Here is an 8,266-nt window from a genome sequence, read left to right on the forward strand (position 1 = left end):
GGGTCTGGCTTCACAATCCCAATAAAGTCTTTAAGTCGTTAACCTACAGGGTTTCGTGAAAAACCTAAGGTTAAAAGAGAATCGACTCTAGCTTATACAACTAGTATCACACAGGAGGTGTGGGGATTATGTTTCCCAGTTGCTAGAGTTCTCCTTTACATAGTTTTGAAATCAGGGTCTGCAATCAATGTTACCTTGGTAACAAAGCATTCAATTAATATTCATTGTTAGATGAAAACCTGATTAGATTCAAGCTAATATCTTTCAACCGTTAGATCGAACTTAGCTTGTTATACACAAATTAAATACACCCTCATTTAGGTTTAGTAACCGTACCTATACGTGTACACCATGTTGGATCAACCGTAGTTAACCGAGGTTAGCTATATGAACACTCTTATATCAACCTTATTTATCTTCACCATAACTAGTTCAAATGACTCAAATGAAACTAGTTAAAGAGTTTTTCAATTGTTATATTCTCATAGAAGTATACAAAAACACAATTGAAGCAAAATCGATTTGATTCCCTCGAATCAATTCATGAAAATTATAGCCACGGTTTGCAAAGAATGCATTCCTTAATATATAAATGTATTAGTTCATGAGCCAACCGATTTTAGAACTTTAACCACTCAAGTATGCAAACGGGTACGCATACTTAAGTAGCCGGTTTGAGTCTGGGTTCACCAGTATGCATACGGGTACGCATACTTAGTATACTTCCAAAGCCAGCAGAAATTCCCGGACCTATACCTTACGCAAGTATGCGTACCGGTAGGTGTACTTGGTACACGGAATTTCACAACTACAAGTACGCATACGGGTATGCATACTTTAGTTCCGGTCATGGATCACATACATGCAAGAATGCACACTATGTTTATAATCCAATGATGGTTAAGTATTATAAACTCTATTTCAATCATTAAAACTTTCTTAGAGGATGACAATAGCCGTTTTCACACACTATTAGCATCAAAGCAATTTCAAGTTATTGAAATAATCATAACGAAACATTCCAAGTCCACACCAAATGATTGTATCACACAAACTATGTAAGATGTTACTCAGCGATTTTCACATGATCATATTTTGAATTTCGTCAAGAATATAAGATGAACTTGGTTGAAGCGAAAGCTTACCAACACATATTCCGAGGAATATGTAAGCGAGTTAAACTCAGCTCGAAATCTCAAATGTGTATAATCGACAACTATATAGTAATATGACTTTTGTCTCAATATAGGAGATAGAGTAGAAATAGACTTTCCAAGTGATAGATGAGTTTTAGTCTCCATATACCTTTTGTTGATGAAGTTCCACAAGCTCTTCTTAGTAGTTCTTCGTCTTCAATTGATGAACGCCGTAAATTCTAATGCTCAACTACACAATCTATCCTAGTCCGAGACATCACTATAAGTAGACTAGAAATCAAGACTTATAGATTTGATCATTAACATTGACAAACAAGCTTGAGATAGCAACGCTTGCGAGTTCGACCGAGCAGTGCTCTAACATAGATGGTTACGAAATTTGATCACAGGGCTAAGAATGGTGGATTCTATCTCTAAGCTATTAATGTTATACTGTGATAACTCAACAGCGGTTTTCTACTCTAACACCAAAAAAAGTGGGAGTAAGAATATTCATATCGATATAAAGTACCTATCTGTCAGAGGGCGTCTCGAGTTAAATCATGTGACTATAGAGCACCTAAGCACTGAAATGATGCTTGTTGATCTATTGACAAAAGGATTATATCCTCAATTATATAGGGAGCGTGTTAAGCATATGGGTCTGATTAACCTCTGATGTTTATTAATTTTTGTGCGTTTAGACATTTTCAGAATTATGTAACTTGCAGCATTTATAAATAAGATTTCTACATTTTCCATTCAAGTCGTATACATAAAGTCTTGGAAAATTAGAAATGTTGGAGACAAAAGTTGGACCTTAATAAGTAATTGGTACTTACTCATAAAGCCATTATGATAGACTTATTTATGAAAATGATGTTATCGTAATACATAGAAAGGATTTCTCACAAATAGAGTTTTGACTGTCATGATTCGTACATTAATTTTATTTGCATGTTCCATTTTATTAAGAACTATATATCATTGGTCATATAGATAATATTCCAAATTCACTTATTTATATTTATATAAGATGAAGAGAAATGACGGCTATGTGACAAGTTTGTGTCACATGGGCCAAGTGGGAGAATGTTAGAAAAATAGTAATGTGGCCCATGTGCCACATCATCACATGAAACAGTTACATCTAACAGACATGTCTCAAAACCAAGATTTGAGTCCCTTCCCATGAAATTTGGTGTCTTTTTGGAATTGGTTCTCACGTCTGTTGACTCTTGATGGAAGAGTTATTTAAAGAGATTAAGAACAGGTCCCTACACTCACTGAAAAACAATCTCTATCAAATTTTGCAACCATAAAAAAAAGAGATTTAAGGATTAGTAAGAGTGTGGACAGACTTTGTAATAATAATTATTTTATTTTATTTTAAAAAGCGAAGGTTACAAATTAGCCATCACAGTCAGTAGACACTAAACTGGAGGCTGAACCATTACAGTAAATAACATAAGAACACAAAATAAAGGCACTAAAAGGGAAATACAGATATGTGTCTATACAAGAGTCATTGCTACCAAGTAGTGGAGTAGACTTCCTAACTTGGTCAAGTACTAAGAAGGAAGCAATTGTGTCTGCCAAGTCTTCATCGCCCCACTCCGACCATGATTATAGTGTTCTGCTACCCGAGCCTCTTTCAAGACGTGAATATGTTGACGTTTAATTTTCATAAATGAGCCAAGCGTGACATATAAAGTTGCATCGTTCCTCCTATAAGAAGGAAGATGACTAAAAAAGGTGAAGCAATACCAGTTCCCTCCAAACAGTAGAACATCATTCAACTTGTGAACATCGAAGAAAATCAAATCCCACATATGTCAGATATATGTATTGACTTCCCAAGCCCTCGCCGAAGGAGTAAACTGGCTTAAAGGTCTGATGTCGAGGTATGCCCAACATAAGTGAGAGTCGAGGTCTAACATAACACCCCGAGAATTCCAAGAAGTATACTGATAGGAAGAAAAGAACATAGTGAAAAATTCCTCTAAATTCTTTCAGAAAGAGGTGGAAAACCATAGAAACATCCAACCAGACCACTTGTGATCATTAACAAGATTCAACTTCCACCCGTGCCAATCATATATACTGACTGCCCTAGCCCCCGAAAGTGTAAACTGGCTAAAAGGTCTAACATCGAGGTATATCCAACATAAGTGTAATCTGAAGACAAGCAAATCACCCGAAGTACTTAAGAGCATAGATTGATTTTAAGAAATACTCTTAGAAGCAACCAACCCAAAGAAGATATGCATAACCTCAACAACATGCCGAGAAGAGAAATTAGTAATTCCTACAATTCTAATTTCATAAAATAAAGAACCAGTCGGACACACAACTGACCAGAACAGACTGCCATCCTTACTAGAGAAAACACTTAATAAGCCGCTGATATAATAAGCCAACCAAATAACATCATCCTCCGTAGTAAACATTCGACTCAGATCATATTCCATAAGGGTCTGAAAAGTCAAGCCATTCCACACATGAGAGAACCAGTAAAGATCTAATTTTATATGTTTGGAAGCAACAACTCTAATGAGTAATGGCTTATAGAATGCTATATAAGTGCAAACATGAGCGAGATCATCTTTCTGATACTGATCTAATTCAATATGTTGTAAATAAACAGTTCTGATGTCAAAAATTTTATAGAAAGCTTTACAGATATAAGTATAAATAAGATCATCTTTTTGATTCTGACTTGAGCAACATCAGTCCTCATCATACTCAATTAGTTTTTCAACCCCACAAGAATGCAGGAAGCAACTAAACGTCAGAGCAATTACTAGCAAAAGAAGATTATCATCCATCTTAAGAAAAATACTCAAATGACAACCATAATAAGAAGTCCACAGTATAAACTCGCCATCCAAGATATTCAAACAGCTGGTATTATAATTTCTAAGAGTCGGGATATCAAAGCACTTCCATTCTCGAGAAAACAGGTAGATATCGAGTCTTATCTGTGTATAAGCAGTAGTTTCCCCACTGCAAGATACTGGTAGGATCTATAATCACCTTTAAAGACACAACCATCCTTAGGGTTCCCACCTAGACAGCTACATCTCCACCAGTTTACGAGGCAGAACAAATTACCATTAGTGCTAAGACAAATACTCAAAGTACATCCTGGATAATAAAATCCCAAAAAAACCTCACCCATCAAGGTAATCGTACAGATAACAACATACTGCTTAAGAAATAAAAGACTTAACCCCCTCCAGTTAGGCGAGAACAAGTAAAAATCAGGTCTAATCTATATGCAAGCCTTAGAATAAGTTATGCAAAGAAGACCATAGAGGGGTATGAAGTACCTATGATTTGCCGAGGCCCTAACTATCCTTGAATTTAACAGTATAAAGTTCTGCAAGTAGGTCCTGAAATTGACTTCACTAGTCAAACTCTTGATTTGACCCAACCTTTCACTGTGACCAGACCAGACATTGACTTGGACGGACCATTGACCCCTGACAGATCGGAAATTGAATTCACCAGTGACTAGATCACCTGAGACTTTTAACTTGTTATCAAATCTCCCCAGAGGATTCACGATCAGGATAACAGCTTCCCGTGGTTTTCTACTTCTCTTTATCATATGATAAAGAGAATCCAACAGACTCCTCAGTAAAAGAAACACCAACATACTATTAAGTTCACCACGAGCCCATTATCTACATGGGTCAGTCCATAAGTAAGACTTGAGTCAAAATAAGAGACTTGACCTGTAAGTAGGTCACCTGAATCCCCCATCTTCATCTGCCTGAAAAATGCTATGAACTACAACGCTGTTTGTTACGCCAGTGAGGTTAAGTTCGCCAGAGGTGTTAAAAATACTGCCATCTGAAACTCCATCACCAATAACATGAATGTTGTTACTCAAATGTTTACAAGCATAAAATCTATTACTCATCACCAAATTCTCACAATCATCATCAGTAACCTTTAGGTTGTCAAACAGACAACAAATAAGTTCCTCATCCATCGAGACAATGTGAGTCTCGTTCTTGAAGAGGATTTGACCAAACTTATGAGACTGACTATCGATCTTCAAGAACTCCAGCCGAAAATCGAATGGGACAAGCTCACAAAAATCTAGAAGGAGCGACAACTAACCAACAAAGACAACCCCAGAAGAACTAGAAATGTTAAGAAAAGACCCAAAGAGGAAAATAAACTCTCAAAGTAGAAAGTCTGGATACTTTTGACTTCAAAACAATACAAGAGAAACGAATAAAAGAAACCAGATTCAAGGCTTTCTAACAAAGTTGAAGAAAATCTGAAAAAGCGGGGGGTCTAACAACCACACCCAATATTTCTCTTAGCAATCTGTATGGACTAACTCTAATACACTTTCAAGAGAATCAACTAGACAGTCAGACTCAATCTTAAGAAAAGTATATCAAAGACTTATATCTCAATATCTTAATTCAATCCACAATCAAACAAACAATAATTTGCGAGCCCGATTGAATCTAAGAGAGATAATTGAACGGTACCAAAGACCATTGTTCAAGGATCAATAAATTTCAATCAACAACCAAAGGTTAGATTTACCAATTGATCGATTCAACGCAAAATCTGTGATATTTCAATTATATAACAAAATATAATGCAGAAAGGAAATAACACAGACACCAGAAGTTTTGTTAACGAGGAAGCGACAAATGCAGAAAAACCCCGGGAACTAGTCCAGATTGAACACACATTGTATTAAGCCGCTAAAGACACTAGCCTACTACAAACTAACTTCGGTCTGGACTGTAGTTGAACCCCCAATCAATCTTATACTGATCCAAGGTACAGTTGCGCTCCTTACGTGTCTGATCCCAGCAGGATACTACGCACTTGATTCCCTTAGTTGATCTCACCCACAACTAAGAATTGCTACGACCCAAAGTGGAAGACTTTAATAAACAAATCTGTCTTACTATCCTAGTCCGAGACTTAGCTATAAGTAGATTAGAAATCAAGACTTATAGTTTAGGCAACTAAACTTGACAAACAATCTTGAGATAGAAACGCTTGCGAGTTCGACCGATCAGTGCTCTAACAATCTCCCCCTTTATCAATTTTAGTGACAAAACTATCAATACATATGAAATACAAAATAAATAGACTTTGCAGCTTCTCATCCACATGCTTGATCTCCTAGGTTCTTCAACACTACTCGAAATCTTTGTCACTTCCAAGTACTCCAATGATTTTGAAAAAGCGGGGGTACAACAACCACACCCAATATTTCGCTTAACAATCTGTATGGACATACTCCAATATACTTTCTAGAGAATCAACTAGACAGTCCGACTTAATCCAGATAAAAAGTATATCAAAGAGTTTATATCTCAATCTCTCGATTTGATATATACTCAATTAAATAGAAATCTACGAGTATTTATCAAATACTAGGGAGATAACTTGGATGGTACCAAAGACCAATATCCAAGTGTCAATCAATTTAAATTAACAACCAAAAGGTCGGATATTCTAATTGATTGAACAACGCACAACCTGTGATATTTCAATTATATAACAAAATATAATGCGGAAAAGAAATAACACAGACACCAGAATTTTGTTAACGTGGAAATCGCAAATGCAGAAAAACCCCAAGACCTAGTCCAGATTGAACACACACTGTATTAAGCCGCTACAGACACTAGCCTACTCCAAATTAACTTCGGTCTGGACTGTAGTTGAACCCCAATCAATATCACACTGATCCAAGGTACAGTTATGCTCCTACGCCTCTGATCCCAGCAGGATGCTACGTACTTGATTCCCTTAGTCGATCTCACCCACAACTAAGAGTTGCTACGACCCAAAGTCGGAGACCTTAATAAACAAATTTGTATCACAGAGAAAAGTCTACGGTTTTAGATAAATCCGTCTCCCACGAATATACCTACTAGTTTTTTTTCCGTCTTTTGATAAATCAAGGTGAACATGAACCAATCAATAAACCGGTCTTATATTCCCGAAGAACAGCCTAGTATTATTGATCACCTCACAATAATCTTAATCGACGCAGCGAAAAAAAAAATTGTGGAATCACAAACGACGAGACGAAGTGTTTGTGATTACTTTTCTATCTTGCCTATCGGAGATATAAAATCTCGAGCCAATTATTACAATCGTACTCGTAACGATAGAAGATGCAAGATCAGATCACACAACTACAAGAAAAGTAGTACCGGTCTGGATTCACAATCCCAATGAAGTCTTTAAGTCGTTAACCTGGTTTAGAAGAAGAAACCAAAGGTTAAAGGAGAATGAACTCTAGCTATGCAACTAGTATCACACGTAAGGTGTGGGGATTAGGTTTCCCAGTTGCTAGAGTTCTCCCTTATATAGTTTTCAAATCAGGGTTTGCAATCAATGTTTGCTTGGTAACAAAGCATTCAATATTCCCCGTTAGATAAAAACCTGATTAGATTCAAGCTAATATTTTTCAACCGTTGGATCGAAAAATTAGCTTGTTACACACAAATGAAATGTCCAATTTTGGTTTTACGAACCGTTCCCAAACATTAACATTTGTTGGTTCAACAATAGTTAACCAAATGGTTAGCCATATGATTACTTTCATATCAACCATATTCTTCTTCACCATAACTAGTTCAAATGACTCAAATGAACTAGTTAGAGAGTTGTTCAATTGCTTAGATCTTATGTAAGTACACAAGACAAAATCGAAGCAAAAACGGTTTGATTCACTCGAATCGGTTCATGAACTTTATAGCCACGGTTTGCAAAAGCATTCCTTAGTTTAAACAAACATGAGTTCAAGAACAACCGGTTTAAAATATAACCTACTCAAGTTCGCGAACTGGGTTCGCGGACTTAAGCTCATGGAAGGAGTTCACAAACTCCAGCAGAAATTCTCGGGTCAAGAACTTCCGCTAGTTCGCGGACTTGGCTCACGCCACTTCCATTTCTCTTGATCAACAAAGTTCGCAAACTTTGGTTCAAGGAATAAGGACTTATACATATATGTGTTTCCAAAAGAATGCTTATATCCTACCAATGGTTATGTAATCTAAACTCTCATTTCAATCATTGAAACATTCTCAGAGGACCGATATAGCCGTTATTCACAGACCATTTTTCGTCAG

The sequence above is a fragment of the Papaver somniferum genome, chromosome 10 (assembly GCF_003573695.1).
Source record: "Papaver somniferum cultivar HN1 chromosome 10, ASM357369v1, whole genome shotgun sequence".
NCBI classification, from domain to species: domain Eukaryota; kingdom Viridiplantae; phylum Streptophyta; class Magnoliopsida; order Ranunculales; family Papaveraceae; genus Papaver; species Papaver somniferum.